Genomic DNA, 17,658 nt, shown 5'->3' on the forward strand with positions numbered 1-17,658 from the left:
CAATTGTGTTTGTACAGATGAAACATGTGTTAAGCCGATGTCAAAGTAAACAAAGCTCGTTCTCAGTAGGTAATTTTGTGTGTATAGTTCGTTCCCACATTTCACTGTACTGAATTCTGAATCTATGATTTTGATTAGTAGCGGATGAGGTCAAACTGTTATGAGTCATCCATCGATTGCAGACGATTGCTTTGCACTAACATGCGTCGACTCCAGTTAAGAAAATGTCCAAATCAGCCAGAGAAAGCAACATGACTTTGATAAACTAGTCATATCACTTTCCTTTTATCTCGTTTATTGATGAAAACTGTAATTTGTTTCGGACACGTAAATTTCTAAAGTAAATGAAGCACTGAATAAATATAATTACCATAAGAGCTCAACTCCAAATAAACGTTAGTACTTAACAAACCTTTATTAAAAAAGTCTTTAGCATAAAAATTGAGCGAGTTATGATGAAAATAAAGTCGTTCCCTACTAACCCTACTAACTGGAGCTAGAACTGGAGGCACGTAAAAATGCTACAGTATCAAATTGTAGCTTTCTTAATTCCAAATATTTTTCACACCGGAAATTTCCTGTGCGACAAAAGTGAAATCTACACGTTTAAAACGTGTATTTATCTGCCAGATCTACCTTGCTTGAGCCCTTTAAGGTCACCCTGTACTAGAATAATGAATTATTTCAATTTTAATGATTATAATTTAAATCTCTCGACGTGTAGAGGAGGCTTTAGGTTAAGATTGTAAACGGATTTAATGTACAGCCTTGTAGCTCTTTTGCAGTGGCGGCTGGTCCTAAAAGGGCACAGGAGTACGTGTTCACTTAATCGCCAAGATAAACAGCGCGGGGGGAAACAAATTATCATGTCAATCTGTGAATTATTTTTATTTAACATACATTTACGGATGGTATCAAATTTTCCTTTCGTCCTTTCCGAGGCAGGTTAGAGGCGATTACAGGTACTGTAACGTACAAAACTTGGCACAGTCTATCGGTGTCCTAAATGCGAGTATGATTTGCTTCATTTGCTTGACTTCGGTTGTCTCGATATACATAATTTAACGTCGATTTGGGACACCGAGCGAGTGTGCCCCAGTAGAAGTCTAACTTTTGTGCGTAGTGCTGAATTCTTCTCTCTTGCAATCCGCGAGTATTTATGTACGTAACTTTGCATCTGAATTAGACGCAGCGCTTGCAGCACAATATAAAAGGTTCACACTTTCACAGGTGTTTAAAGGGGGTTACAAAACTATCCAAAACAAATTATTAGAAGTAATGTAAATTTATTAGCAGGAAATATTAAAAGAAATTCAATCTACATTCATTGCTTTGGAGGCCTATTGATACATACCTCTAATTATCAGCATATGGTTGTTAATTATTCGATAGGTACGTGTTTAATGGACAAATTTACGTCTGATAACAATAACTCGAGCAATAAATATAAATTATCCCTCAAAGTTAAGTATGATGGAGCGTCCGTTATGAGTGGTAAGACAAATGGTGTTCAAGCCATTACCAAAGGAACATTTCTACATGCATTTATATTTATATATTGCCTATGCATTCATTGTTACTCGTATCAATGTAATTTAATTATTAAACGATCGACGCAGTGCAATAAAAAAGGTAAACATTTTCATTGCAAATTTGCAGTAATTTTCAAGTTTTTTTCTCGAGTGCCAAAACGAACGACAATTCTTGATAAAATAGTCAAACTTAGACGAGGTAGCTGTACGTCCGTCTGTTCATGCCTTTAGCTAAGGCTATAATATGGGTTACCTACTGCACGGGGCAATAACGGCTTAAAACCTATGCCTCCACTACCTTCAAAATAATTCATTTATTCGGCTTGGTTAAGTTAGCAGTTAGCACCTCTAAATCGGTACCCTAATTTGCTACATCTCCAAAATACCGTGCTCATTTTGTGCTAATTTATGCGCGAATCCCCAAATTTTTTGCGGTTCTTGTTTACGAGAAAATCAAAATTTTCCGTTGGGGTTGCAACTTAATACTGGAACATCATCATTCTCCCATCCACATAACACTAATAGCACAGTATTGTGCTTGTTTTGTGCTGATTTGTGCGCTTAAAGTGTGTTTTGGAAGAATCCATAATTTCTAAAGGGGGTGCCAACTTAAGCGAAGCACCCCTCACAATCGGAGTGACTTGAAATCTATGTCATAGTTTTGTACATATTTTCTGTTGATTTGTGCGTCAATGCTCGAATTTTTTGTTTTGAAGCAACTTAAAATTGCTGTGGGGGGTTGCGTCGTAACATCCCTTATTCTCGGAATGCCTTAAAACATATGTAAATGTTTTGTGCTTGTGTCTTACTTAAATATCGTTGAGGATGGGTACCAGTAATTACTAGATAATTCAATAAATAATTAATGGGTTTTTGCACAGATAAAAGTATTTTATCTGTGGTTTTTGAAAACAATTGTGCATGTTTACTTGCTTTCTTTGATTTCGTTGTTCGTGTAATTTCAATTTTAAATGTTGTTCCGTCGGTTGCAGCGATTTAGGCTGTACTGGTACTGGTAGATGTTGCACCTAACGAGTGTTAAATGTTAATTAATAGCACGGTAATTAATAGTTAACTTTTTTTGTACTTGATTCGGCGACCTATTTAGATTGTTTTGGTACAAATTTGTAACTATTGTTCTTATGGCCGTGGGGTTCACGTCTCTAATGGGGACCTCGGAAACCATAGAAGATGGAAAATTAGGGTAAAGTTGCGCAATTAAAGAGTTATTATTATACTGTAAACAACATCAGAAAATGTCGATTACTGCCAGAAAAACCGAAATTTACCGATATCGTTTTTATTTTTTCCTGATGTTATTTGAACAGATACAAAAAAAATAAAAACCACTTTCTCATTGTCACTTATTGAACTCCGCTGAGAGATTTTCAATACAACGTTTCGCTTCTGAGTAATGATCATCCACTTTTTTTATGTGGGCTGTAACAGTTTATTTTCTTACCCTTAAGGCCTATTAAGTCTTCGAAATACTTTATTTCATTTTCTCTTCTTTCCCTACAATTCAAATTTAAATTTAGTAACTTTCACCTTTCTGTATTGTTGTTACCTGTAGCTGATAACAATTTCCTTTTCCCGTATACTGTTATCAACTTTCACTTTTCCTGTAGACATCTTGTATGAAGTACATGTGATTTCACCAAGTCTTTAATTACAATTATATTGAGCTTCTAAGGAAGGATTTATAGAGAATTGGTTGTCAGAGAAGATTAAGTACGTGCCGTTTGATATTTTGGTGGTTAATTCTTCTCGCGCATATATTGCGGATCTGCCGTCACATTCACCATAAGCTCGCTCGTCATCTCAAGAGCTTTTTCTTTTACGTCTACTTTATTGCGTTCGTCGTCTTCAAGTTTCCTTGGAGGTTTCATCACACTACGTTGGATTCCATCATCTACAATAATCGGAACCAGACATCCTTGCCTATCGTGATACTTACCGATACATCCCGGAACCATCTATACCTACGTCTTGCGTTCGTTGTGTTCCGGTCCACATCACCAAAGCCACATCGATTGTCAGCCGTTAGTCACACCATCCACTCCGGTCACCTTAATTGGCAAGCTACACTCTTCGGCAAAGGTCAGGCTGTAATTGTTGTGCCGTCTCCGTTACATCGTCAGGGTGGTCAAATAAAATAAAGGAAGGGAATTCATTTGTCGAGCCTCTATCCTATCTTACCTATCTCCTCTTGTTCCTTCATTCTTTTTCTTCCCTCACTTTCACTGTGTTGTTTTTTTGTGTTTAACGAAGTTTTTTTATACTTATGATAAACGAGATAAATACTTGTCATTTTGGAGGTTACGTATAATTTAAGGTTATATTTCATTTAAATTTTTGGTTGCATTCAATTACTTACGTATTAGTTACACTATTTGGTGCTTAGTCACAAATTAATTATATTGAGTTTATAAAACATTTCACAAGTCAAATATTAATCAGTAGTATACCCCCCAGAACAAAAAACTTAGAAGGGAAACGTAAACGGGAACAACTGAGTACAAATATAATTAGTTTGGAGAACATTCAATAGATGGCGCAGAGTTAGCGTGCGTGTAAAAGGTACTAAATCTAGGGACTTTAGTACGTGTCGCCATTATGACAGTTGAATTTTGAATTTTGATTGACGGCTTATTGTGCTTTAAGTATAATTACTATTCATTATTACAATGAATTATGCATATACAAATCGAAAACGTAAATGTTGTGTGACAAATTGTGAAGACGTTTCCCAAAAATGGAGCCCGAAGTTTTTATAGAATTGGTTTAGAATATAATGTGGAAGAAATTTACACAAAAGTTTTTGGTTCGTGAACGTCATTTTTCTGGTTGCGCTTTAGAACCTAGAACACGAAGAGGTTTAAAGCGTGTGGCAGTTCGCACATTATCTTTAGCAGGTAATACTAATTGAATTGTAATAAATTGCTACATATTTTGTTTTTAGAACGATCTTGAGAGCATCATAAAGTAGAGTTCCATGAAGTTGATCTTGTATCTTGTATATCCATATTAAATTAAATATTACTCCTTGATTGGATTAATTGGAGTTGTTACTTATAAAACAAGTGGTCTGTACTCTTTGAAGCCCCTGACTGCTGAGGTGCATCGGCATTAAACTGAATTTATCTGGATGCCTAACAAACAAAATTGGACTTCACTGGCTGGATTCATTTACCTTTTAGGTTTCAGCTAGTCAAATCCAATGTTATTGTTACAGATCCGGAGAAATGCAGTATAATGCGGACGTAGCTTACATTTTAATATTTAAATTTGGCGCCATTCACGCAAAAGCTGCTGAGAACATACACGAGATGGCGCGTCATTTTTACATTACATTAGAGTTTCCATTCTAAGTTTGTTGTTCTATGGTATACCCCAGGTGAGGTACCCGTGGTCAAGGTGTTATGAGTAAGTGGATCTTGTGAATGTTAAAATTTTTGTTCATTGCCTTGTTTATTTGTTGTGAGTAAGTCGAAGCTAATTTGCCCCTTTTGGTTATTGAACTGATATTTAAATATACCGTATTTTCGCCTCCATGTAATTTCTTTCTGTGTGTGTGTGTGTGTGCTTGACAGAGACTTGTTATAACTAGACCGCGCGTAACGTAGATTTTACTATAAACGCCTGTTGTCAAGATAGGATAGGCAACCAACTGTTCATCGCGGGGCAGACGTACGTTCTGCAGCTTGCTTTAGCCATGTTTATTCTAAATTTTAGTAGCAAAAAAAGATAACATATAGCTGTTAACTATTTTAATCGAATTTGTTGGTATTTTATTTAAACTAAATTGGTATATATAACTGCCTTACTCTAGTCCTAATTCGATTTATATGTGTATTTTAGTGGTGAACACGTATGGGAAAATATACTCTTAAAACTAAAGATATAAGTAGTAAGATATGATTATTTAGCGGATTTTGTTTCAATATATGCCTATCCAAAAATCCAAATGGGCTGTAACTGTTATTTATTTTTCTTAGACTGCTGATAACCATTTTGTTTACAACGCGGTGTGGTGTGGATTGAATGAAAAACTTGAACACATTTTCGGCAATTTGGCAAATTTTTAATGCATCGCTTGATACGTGCAACAATCCTCCACGATTTTTTCTAGTTAAAAGCTTTGAATGACTCTCTGATGCGAATATCGCATCTGCACATATGGAACATTTAACAGACTTAGCTATTTTTCTTGTAACAAAACCTGAAATATACTTAGTACCAGTAAGTACTTAGTTACGTCTATACCTAATAGGCAAATTGGTATTGCCGTTGTCTTGCTGGTAAAGGATGTCGAATAATAGTTCTACGTTATTTTAAGTGAATGGGAAAGTCGAAAACGCTCGGTATTGCATTATTTTGTAACACCTTCGTAGGTATCTTTCTAAAATCGGCTTCATTCCCCGCCAATGCACTATGGTGGGAGTAAATTTTTCTCTTCGAATGGCTCTGATCCATTGGCCCTTTAAACTTTTATCCGTTGAAAATCAGCATATTATTTAAAAATTTATCGACAGAGTACATGTTGATAGGCACTTAACCTAAGTTTATTGGTTTATTCTCAACAGAAATTTATCTGTTCACTAATTCGAGCTAATCACGAGAATGATTAATGAACGGAACATCTAAAATAACGACTTATTTCATTGTATTGCATATCATCTCAGCGATTTTTGCCCCGCGGTGCATTGTGTGTTGCATACTGTGTCGACAACACCTTAGATACGTTACGCGCAGTCTAGTTATAGCAAGTCTCTGGTGCTTGAGTATCGCCTTCTTCGAGATAACTATAGGTATACATCCTGCTCCCTGAAGCAAGAGCAGTATCTACAACTTTCGTTGTTATTCCCGCTTCTGGCGCCCATATAAACCAAAATTGAACCTACCCATTTCTCCCTGTATAGCAGCCGGCAACGAAACATTGTCACCGCCAGAAGAGTGAGAACTCAAGAGTTCCTGTGGTTTTTGTACGTGACAGGGCCCTAAAGTACTGTTGGTTTCAACAGGATGGTGCACCCGCGCACAACGTCTTATTGTGTTCTCCCACTTACCGCAACCGCATTCCCGCCGACAAGTGCGGCAGCAAAATCGCATTTATATGCGGCGACTGCAAAACGCACGTAGTATGTCTTTATGCATTTAATTATACATGGCGCGGTTTTTTATTTTCCAGCATGCGGTTTCCCGCATGCGGTTTTCAGCATAGTATGTCATAGCAAGCGTGCGGGAATCCGTATTAGACAAATTTCCATTTTCCAGGAAATTTATAACTGGGATTCAAACCTTCTAGAACTCGTTGGTCGCGTTGCCTATGCCGGTTGAGTTAGGGCTGGGGAATTAAAGCGTGTACTTATGGACAAATCAACGTAAGAACTAGTCAATATTTCTCCTTTAATTTTATACCAAACGAAGAGTCAGTGTATTGCAAAACACGTTTACGATATCATAATTTGTTTTACGATTCGATAGATATTCCGTGAAATGCAATTACTATCTGGCCGTACCTCAACGCTTCATTAACAAGTGTACAATGGCAGAAGTAATAAAGTTGTTCTATCCATAAATTTGTGCCAATGTTACTTACGTGTAGCAGAAAAGGAGAGATAATTCCAACAATTTCAAATGTTGTGAGTTCAGTGTTTTTGCGATAGATGGTGCCGGGAGCATAGAATCAATCGCGTATTATAAATAGGTACCAAATAATGGAAGAAATGGTTTTGATTAAAACATACACGCAACTATAAGGTACTTTATTTATGATTTGATGACACAAAACCATGACATAGGTTTCAAGTCATTTCGATTATGAGGAGTGCTGCGTTAAGTTAGCCCCCTTTGTAGAAATTTTAAATTTCTCCAAAACGAAAGGAGCGGAAAACCTAAGTATTGGGGCACAAATCAGCACAAAACGAGCACGAAACTATGATGTTTGTGTTATGTCAATACGGGCATGATGGTGAGTAGGATTAAAGTCGTTGAATAGCAAAAAGACACAAAACCTTCCCCATACTAATAACTAAGTAGGACTAAGGTGGATCTCCAACTGAACGTTTTGATTTTCTCTGAAACGTAAGGCGCAAAAAATTCGGGCATTGGAGCACAAAATAGGCACAATACTATAACATAGGTTTCAAGTTACTCCGATTGTGAGGGGTGTTGCATTAAGTTGGCACACCCTATAGAAATTTTGGATGACTCCTAAAGGAAAGGCGCACACGATCGGAGCATTAACGCACAAATCAGGACAAAACAATAAGACATCCATGGTATTGGTGTCATGTGGATACGAGAAGGATGGTGTTCCAATCTTAAATTGCACCCCCAACGGAAAATTTTGATTTTATCGTAAAAGAGAAGTACACAAAAGTTGGCATTGGTGCACAAATTAGCATAATATTTTGGAGATGTAACGAATTGGGGTTCCAATTTATGGGTGCTAACTTGGTCCACTCCCTTTATTCCTCTGTTCCATTTCCCTGTGCTTGACTATCGAATGAGTCAGTTGTTTTCCCGTCCGAGGAACTCTACTTTGATTGGGAAACTTTCCTTATTTTCAATTGAATGCTTTTGATTGGAGGTTATTTTCTAAGGCAAAGATTGTCTCTGTGCTTATGATTTCTTTCCGTGACTGCTTGGTAGGTATATGCTTGAGAACAATATTGAACGTGGGTTCATGTTTTGTTCCGAACGCAATAACCGACATAATGCTTGGGAAACATTATTTCGAAAACTCGTTTCTCTCAAAACTGTCAGTAATGCAAATTCTGACCAAATGCAAAACATAAACTAAATTTACTACTTATAACTATTTTGCTTTGATTTTAGTTGACAGATTTGCCGTAGATCCACTTCACATTAGAACATACATAGTACCTTTTTGGGTGTTATCCATGTTACTTCTATTCTTTACACTAAGATATTATGTATTATACAAGCTAAAATTTGTCCTGCGAATCAGAGTAGATATATTTGACACAGAATGTGTGTTTAATAAATATTGATAAACAGAAAGTAGATTATTGGATTAAATTTGATTGTAGAAGGGTAACGAATAACGAAGGAAGTACTGGTAATGAAGCACAAATTTTACATCGATTTGATGGACGGTAAAATATAGGTGTGAACATAAACGTATACCTACAATTAGTGTTCGATGTTTTCTTTAATGTACTTTGTTTAGGTTGTACACACTCACATGTATTGATAGCATGTGCAACAAGTTATCTGGGACGTATCAGCTCTTTCAAATAATAATTTGAATTTGAAGGGCACGATCCATCTAATGGAAACGGTGTAAGCGGTAAGTCCTACTACGATATTGATACTACAGAGTGGTTGCATGTCGTAGTAGCACTGCAGAGTCCCAACCAATTGATGGAACCACGGTGAATAGATGGAACTAATCAATGTATCATGAGAAATGACACAAATCCAAAGTCTGTTCAAGTAGGTATCCGTGCTTGTGACCACGTTACACGTACGTTATTTTTATAGTTTTGAGAAAATCAACGTTGGGCAAAACGTGGGCAAGAAATCGGTCATTTATTTCCCACAGCTATCACGAATTGTGAAATAATGAGCGACAAGGGCAATGGAAGTCCTATTTGGGTGCTTAATTGCCCAATGGGAGCACCGCTATTTCTGCGTTCAGGAATTAATGACTATCTATCAAGATGGAAAATTTACTGAATTTCTTGTTTAACTTGGCCCATCGACGTACTTTTAGATAGTGCGGCCAGCGTGGAGTGCAAAAACCTCAGCTAATTTTAATATACACCATATTTGCGCCATTTAGTTCTAAACTATACACATATTGAATTTCATACAATTCGGTTCATAACTCACAGAGATGTCAAAAGTGCCTACTTTATTTTTTGGTCTACATTGCCAATTCACGAACTCCGATCTACAAATTTGATAAAGAATCCATCTACAGAATTTCATCGTAATCGGTCAATTCGTTATCGTTATCAAGATATCGTGCTAACGGCCAGACGGACAGACACCGCAAAATTATAAACTTGCTAGGATTTATAATTGCGCTAGGTTAACTTGAGCGCTAGGTCTACAGAACAGAAAACATCAAATTTTTACCCGAAAAGATAAAATGGTGTGCCCCCTCCCCCCACACTATTGGAGGGTGATGGCAGCTCTAAAATTTGTGGCGCTAGCTGGCCCTAGGTCAGCAGAACACAAAACGTCAAAATTTTAGTTAACGGACCCACATTACCGGGATTTCCGACATGACCCGGAATCTAAATGAATATTACCCTAATACTGATAGGTAATTACTGTATACGTCCTTTGATCATGTTTAATGCACGCATATTGCTTAAAGAGTCGGAGCATATGACTACCTGCTTATAGTACCATAGTGCATACAATTCTGAGACATATACACTCGTAATGTTGGAATGCCTCCTAGCGTAGCTCTTTAATTTGCTACCGTTTCTGTTTTAGAGCCGTCTGCGTATATAATTATAGCATCCTGATATTCTCCTAGTTTCCCTAAAATGCATTCTATGTACAATACTTGATGTTTCCTTTTTGCTGAAATGCAATATGTGTAATACCGTATTGATGTTATCACATTGAATCCAATGAGCATAATGTGTGTAGTTGTATATTGCATTAAATTAATTCTTCCTCGAATGCTTACAATACGTCTTCGATGATACTCTAGTATGCTATAATTATCACTTTCGTAAATTGTACTTTTTCTAGCAACGGATATGCGATACTACCATAATTTAGTACTCGCGTTACGAAAGGTTTGTAATGTGTCTCTGTTCCAACTCTAGTTATTATTAAATTGTAAAGCATAGAAGTAACTTTGGTATCAATGGTTGAGATTAATTCATTTATTCCTATTAGAAATAACGTGCAACTGAGAACTGAACTTTGAGATTGCCGTGTGAGCCTCAGATTGACAGCTTCCTAAACTGACTGTAAACTTCTGATGAGTCAGGTTAAGGCGATCGGTGTGTATTATGAAAACTAAAAGGATGAATTCCATTCACCCCTAAGGCTGCAACACCAGTTTATTTGGGGTCCGTTAACTTGCCCCCCCCCCCCCCCGGAGAGATTTGATAGTCGTATTATTTTAAAATGAATGCGCTCGTTATGCGCTCATATGCGCCACCGATAATAACTCTTGCGCCATTATCATTTTTTAGAAATCCGAAAAAACATTTGGGGGGCCAAGTCTACCATTGATGGTTGTTACCATGTTCTTTCCTTCACAAATAAGTAAGAATACGTTAGTATGAGATCAATGTGACCTTTTATTATACCTACCTTTTTAATTTATTAAAGATGTCTACTTCATTCATTCATTCATGAAATGAAAGGGACTTGCAAACGGATCAACGACGATAGACGACGATGATTAATTGATTTTGACCAACCAATGTGACCTAATTTTAGACAAAAACGATAACTAATACATCTTATATTTGGAATAAGAAGAAAAACACCGGGTTGTAATTTGCGTAGGTTGATCCCTCAGGCCGCTTTATTATGTTACCCGTTACTCCTGATAGTTTGTTGTCACGGAAACATATATTTACATAGGAAGTTATCTATCAGATAAGCCCAGCTGAAATATGAAAGATCGTCCTATTGCTTCAGTGATCCAGTCAAAAATTACCGTGAATATCAGAATATAGACTTTATACAGTAATCAAAGGTATAGTTTACATAAAATATAAATCCCTTATCATTTTTAACAATCTGCAGATAGGTAATTCATTTTCCGACGACCATATTATTTCTGCAGAGTATACAAAAATCGCCCTTTTCTTACCAGTATACCAATTTAATCGAACACGTTTAATCAGATTACTGGCTCGTAATAATTAAGACGAAAAGCAATTTAGGAAGGCGGAATGAGTTTTTATTTTTTTATCAGCTACCGCTGGCAATCCAAAATGCGTTGTTGGCACTTCACATAATTTCAAGAGGGTTTAGCAAGGACGGTGCTTCTTTTGTGGCGAAACACGTGGGTTAATTTGACGCGTACAACTGTTGTCTAGGGATTATTGATTACGAAAACGTTTGAAAGGTTTAACTTGCGTACACTAATTTATTTATAAAAAATGATCAAAGTCCTCGTGTGAGATTGAAGGGACTTCAGCGCATTTTTGTGTGGCAGATCAGTGTTTTATTAGCCAATATTGACTCCACCATCAATAAGATCTTGCCGAAAGCTACCACGTTCACTTTGTCGGTACCATTTTCTCACTTACCGTGCACTCGCAATTCGCGTTTGAAGTTTTGACTCCACCATCAGTAAGATCCGTCGGGGGTTACCATATTCCCTTTGTCGACACCCACTTCTGATCACCCGCAACAATTCGGATTTGAAGTTTCGACTCCACCATCAGTAAGATCTCGTCGGGGGTTACCACATTCCCTTTGTCGATACACAGTTCCGACGTCCCGTTCATTCGTAATTCACATTTTGGTAGATTTCGCTAAAATCCCGGCATAAAATCGTATTCAACTTTTGGGTACTTCACATAGCTCGACCTTCTATTAGTGACACGAGAAAGAGAGACCGCGATTCGCGCTGTAAGAAACTTTTGGGCGCCCAAAGTCGACTACCCCTCGAAGCGCGCCGCGCAAAAGGTGGTTTATTTCGCCCCTAGGAAAAAAAAACAAAATTCCGCCACGCAGGAGTTGTGCGCGTTGACAAGATCTTCCCGACGACACCAATCGGAGAAAAACTGTAGAAGAAGATAGATAAAAACTGAAAAATCTCCAGGTTAGTATAATACGCTCGGGGATGGCGTCCAGATGTCGTCGACTCCAAATCTTGTAGCCCCATCCCTAACGTTCTTAATTACACGGCCCCGATAGTTACATGTACACTCCTTGTCTTTTTACAAGCGTTTTTCTACGGGGGCGCATTTACTGCCAGCCAGCCAGCCAGCCAGCCAGCCAAAGTGAGATTAAAAGCTACTTTTTACAAAAAAAATTTTTGCAAAAATGCGCTAAAAATGGCACAACTGTCCATCAATATAATTGCTGGCATTTATAAAACAATACCTATCGTGGCGTTTTAGCATCAGTAATAGACGGCAAGCCACATGGTGTAACCTTAGTTATTTCAAAGTCAGTTTGATTTAAATTTTATTTTCAATTTCCTCGGCACGTGTTTGCTAGGAAACTTTATAACCCTGCTGCCTCCCTTCAGAGAATAGAATAGGTAGGTACATAGGTTTAGTTAATTTTGTAGATGTAAGCGGAACCAGTTATTGATCGCAAAAGTTTTATTACTAAAAAAGCTCACTTTAATCGATTCTATTAGCAGGTTAAGTATGTTGACTATTCATACTTCGTATCGGAAATGCGCGGCGTAAGGTAAAAGAAGTTTCTAAATTCACTTACACCGATAAAATGGAAAATCCGCAAACTGTAAGTGGAAAAGTAAAGTAAGTTTGTTCTACAACTTTTCTTATTCTTTACGTTGAAATAAATACATATCGATACGTACTTGCTTTAAAAACAATCAATATACATTTTACATATTTTGTTAATAATTCGACGCTGACAGAGCAGAACGGCATAAATTCCAGGTAGGTTTGCCAGGAAATGGAAAAGTGTTATAAAAGCCTTCATTTGTATGCATACCCGAATTTTTTTACATCTTTATTTGCGTTTGCATGCTTTTGTGTTAAGACCTTATATCTTTGATACTCGTACTGCGCTCTATACGATTATTTTTACTAACATATTTCCTTTTCGTTCCTTGAAAGTTTACGTGTATAACCTTTGAATATAAATTATATTCAATGATTTAATATTTGTTTTCAGCAAAGTTTTGCTTTCATTTCCGTATTTATTTATTGTATCTTGATTTCTTTTAATTAGTTTATAAATTATTGACGTAATAACCGAATCTTTTTTATTAAGAACTCTTATTTATTTTCAATTTATTTTCTACAAGGGAAGAGTCGTATTAACAGTAGTACTGCAATTTATTTCACAATTCTGTCGTAGAATTGTTTTTAGATCATCGTGGAAAACCCTAGCTCGAACGATTAAGGTACTGAACGATTACTTTTATTTTTATTTTATTTACCTGTTTGAATGGGACGCCCTGCAACGTACCCAATCCATATTACCACTTTCCCACGTCCAATAAGCACTGGAAACTGTATATTTTTAATTGGAGCCCTGTATACATTTTTTTTAAATTTTGTAAGTTTAATGGTTCTCTACATATTACAAACACTATTTGAATGTCCATTAATACCTAATTTATAAAAATATATTTTATAAAAAATAATAAATAAATAAATAAAAATAAAATAATAATTTCCATTCCGCGTTCGCGTGTTCCGTAAGTCGCGTAATTTACTAGAACTGCTGAAAAAAGGAACAAAAGACCATTTTTTAAAAATTCCTTCTGAAAATCATTTTTGTGTCATTTGGCCACAATTCATTCGATATATGTGATACAACTGTACCAGCAACAAAAAAGTTTCTCGCGTGGTGAATTTTGCTCTGCGCGGATAATTAATGCGCGATTTTATAGGCCCTGTTAAATCTACACTAATACCACATAAGGCATTATATATGCATAATTGGAGGCGCATATCATTCTAGTTTAAGACACCGAAACAATTATAATGATCTGGTTCCTAGAAACAGAAATATGATGGTGGAAATATAGAAAGACACGGATTTACTACCGTCGTTTTATCTTCAAAGACTTTAAATCTTAAAATTAATTATTTCCAGTGTTAAAAATTAACAAACACCATAATTTAATTGCCTGTACTATTGAAATTGAAATTTCGTGGCTATATGTTAAACGGATCCGGAGTAAAAATATAAATAGTGGAGCCGCGCACGGATTTTCCATACGCCATAATGTAATGTGCCCTGAACGGTCACGGTCCGTATACTCCTAAGGTCACGTGACTTTTTCGAGCGCTCCGGCCTGTAGGTATCGTAGGCCTCGTACTAATAAGATTAATTGATATACTAAATTTATTTACATACGGCTAATTGTCTACTCGAAATCGTACACCTAGCTTTACGCTCTCTTGGCGTTTGGTAATGTCTCTTACGTTATACAGGGTGACAATTTGAAAACTTACCCCCCCCCATATCTTAGTAAATAAACGAGATATTTCGACGCAAGCGTAGCCACGAGTTCGCAAGATAGGAGTATTACACAAAAGCATTGTTAACACCGCGTTTTTCATACTATTATTTCTATTTCGGTGCTTTAAATTTAATTAAAAATCATTATCAGAAACATTAAAGGGAACATTAGAAACTAAACGTGTTTTATGTTGGAACACCTTTTTATGCCGCTTAAGTTTTAGGTTGGCAGCGTAGTTCAAGACTGACACTTTTGAAGTTCAAACATGAAGTACCCCATGTCTCTGGGAAGACCCAACGAAGTACCTACTTGTACTAACTAGTAACTGCCAACTTAGAGATGAGTTACCACACCCAAAAAACGACTTAGATCACTTCTTTGTACAACTGTTTTCGGCCGAAACAGTTGATAACAAATATCTTTGTGACACCGAATAGAAACTTATATTCCGCTTCCCTACAAAAGCTTCGTCAAAGGGCCTTTTTACATTTTTAAGGAGTTCAGTTTTCTTCAGGAAGTTGGGAGCGAGTCAATATATCTTCAGCATTCCCCCCATACATAAACTAAAGAAGTCACTTGTTTTTCTTCTGGCTGCCGATCAAGCCCCGACGCCAATCCGGTATTTTTCGAATCTCTTAAACATTTTTTCCATTTTTTGGGCACGGAAGTCAATTGAGCCGGTGTGGTTGAAACGTGATGTGTCGCGGGCCGTATATACTATGGATCAAAAATCAGTTCGACGCAACTCATTTTTGATCGTCCCGTTATAAGATCCACCCTACAAACCAAGTTTAAGATGTAATGTGTGAAATATATACATTAATTTAAAAATTAATCTGTCAATCTACATAAAAATTTTAATTCTAGAGGCGCTTACGTCACAAAAACCTTTGTCCGGAAAACAATTGGAACTTGGCCATGCAAATGGTGATTATTTGAAATTAAAAGATCCCGCTAGTTACACGGGGCATTCGTTTTCGGAGAAGTCTGCTACATGTTAGCTAATTACAGTTTGAAGATTCTTGGACAAAAGGGCAACGGAGGCTGGAAGTCTTCAAGTTACAGCTGAAAGTTACGTTGAAGTAGTTGTAGGAAAACAAGATATACAAAAATTCTTTACTTTTCAAACCATTCGGACCTCAACGTGTAATCACAAAGACAAGGAAATCGTGAATGAATGAAAATTCGGTTCGACTTATGTGCCGAGTCGTGGGTTTATTCCTTCCCCAACTTATGCTCCAAATACAAACCGAGTAGATCTATATTTTTTAAGGTTTGTTAGGTGTGTTGTTGTCAAACTTTCTAAATGATGGGTTTTCAAAATGAATGTTTATTATTTGATTATTGGAATTCTTTTCATAAATGCATTCAAGAATGAATGACCTGCTTTATGGTATATGAGAACAGAGAATTAATTTCCTTTGAGTCACATGAATTCATGAATTTTGATACTAATTAGGACAACATGCAATTGGCGCATCGCGCTACCTGTGTAATATTAACAGGGAGGCTGCCGAGTCGTCGCCGACTCGGCGAAAACCGACCGTGTTGTTGGCCCAATTGTTGATGGGCCGCTTTGTTGAAGTCCTTGGAGAGAAAGAGATTTTTTTATAGTAGAAAGTGCTGTTCGTTAAAATACTGGAATCGGACGAAAAAACGTGATGGTTCGCGACGGTCAGAAGCGTGTACGTTTCTTTACGCAATTTTTATCGCTCGATTTGATTAGTGTTTTGTTACCAGCAAGCAATAATATTCTTAAATAAATAAAAAAGTAATTTTTTATTAAAGCAGATATTGACCAATTTGTAAAATATTTGTTCGTACAAGAGCTGCATAGACTTGCTTTGAGCTGACAATGCTATTTCTTATATACTGAATTGAAGATCAAAACTAAAACTGAATTATAAGCGATACATGACATTCAAGGACATACGTTAAAACTGAAAACAATTCATTGTCCGGTGTTGAAACCATACAATTCGCATTGTGGTCGTTCTAAAATTGACCACAAGCGTTAGTGTGCAAAGTTCAGGACCATAACACGGAAAAATACTTATTTCGTTGTTGGTCAGTTAGCTTCCGGCTATAAACGGCGTTGTGTGCATTATTTTCGGCTATTGAGCGTTTTCGGTATTTGTGCGTAACAGTATACAGGGTGACAATTTGAAGCTTACCACCCCCTATCTTAGGTAAATAAACAAGTATTTAAAAAAACAAAATCCGTTTCGGTATTCGGAGGGGAATCATCACAATACATAGGTGGGCGACGACCCCCTCACACCCCTTGCGCCCAGCCACCCAACTTTTAATCTTAAATAGCGACCCCCATGTGTGATACGGTTGAAAGCTCTGAAAAATGCTTTCCAACCCATACCAAATAGTTACATTTGGTTAGTAATTACTTGCAAATCAAAAAATAAACTAATATGATACATTTCTAAAGTTGGCTTTTTTATTATTTCATTAATATGTTCAAATGATTTCCGTTTGGTAGGCAGATACTATGCGATTAAAAATGAGTTGCTGGTCGAAGTCGCCTTGAATTTTTGTTTACATCTAAAATCGATTTACTTGCTTCCAAAGCCGACTCGGACAGCAACTCATTTTGATCGTCATTATAATATTCTCAAACTCTTGGTCAACCTTTGTCAAATGTTGGTTTGCAATATTTTCGACATTCTTGAATTATTCTCTGTCTTAGTTTCGTCTATGTTCGCCGATTTGCGTTTAAATACGACAGATTCATTATGTTCATATTACTTTATTTTTTGATTTGCACGATAATTACTAAACCTAATGGTAATAGCTATTGGTATGGTTTGGAAAAGCATTTTTCAGAGCTTTCCAACGGTATCACACATGGGTGGTGGTCACTATTTAAGATTTAAAAGTTTGTGGTTGGGCTGGGGCGCGGGGGGTTGGAGGGGGTGTCGTCGGCCAAAATATGTCATTGTGATACCCTTCTTCGAATTACGAACGGATTTGATTTTT

The 17,658-nt window shown here is 36.8% G+C and overlaps 1 long non-coding RNA gene across 2 annotated transcripts; it reads right to left on the reverse strand.

Moving 5' to 3' along the window:
* Positions 1–2,964: 2,964 nt before the first annotated feature.
* Positions 2,965–3,960, reverse strand: LOC116167240. 2 transcript variants are annotated; one of them, XR_004144489.1, is made up of 3 exons: positions 3,732–3,960; positions 3,100–3,638; positions 2,965–3,047 (listed from the first exon to the last, which is right to left on the reverse strand). It is a non-coding gene; the product is annotated as an uncharacterized LOC116167240 (long non-coding RNA). The 2 variants fall into 2 exon arrangements; XR_004144488.1 differs by having other exon boundaries at positions 3,100–3,960.
* Positions 3,961–17,658: the final 13,698 nt, after the last annotated feature.

The sequence above is a fragment of the Photinus pyralis genome, unplaced genomic scaffold, assembly GCF_008802855.1.
Source record: "Photinus pyralis isolate 1611_PpyrPB1 unplaced genomic scaffold, Ppyr1.3 Ppyr1.4_LG3b, whole genome shotgun sequence".
Taxonomy (NCBI): Eukaryota; Metazoa; Arthropoda; class Insecta; order Coleoptera; family Lampyridae; genus Photinus; species Photinus pyralis.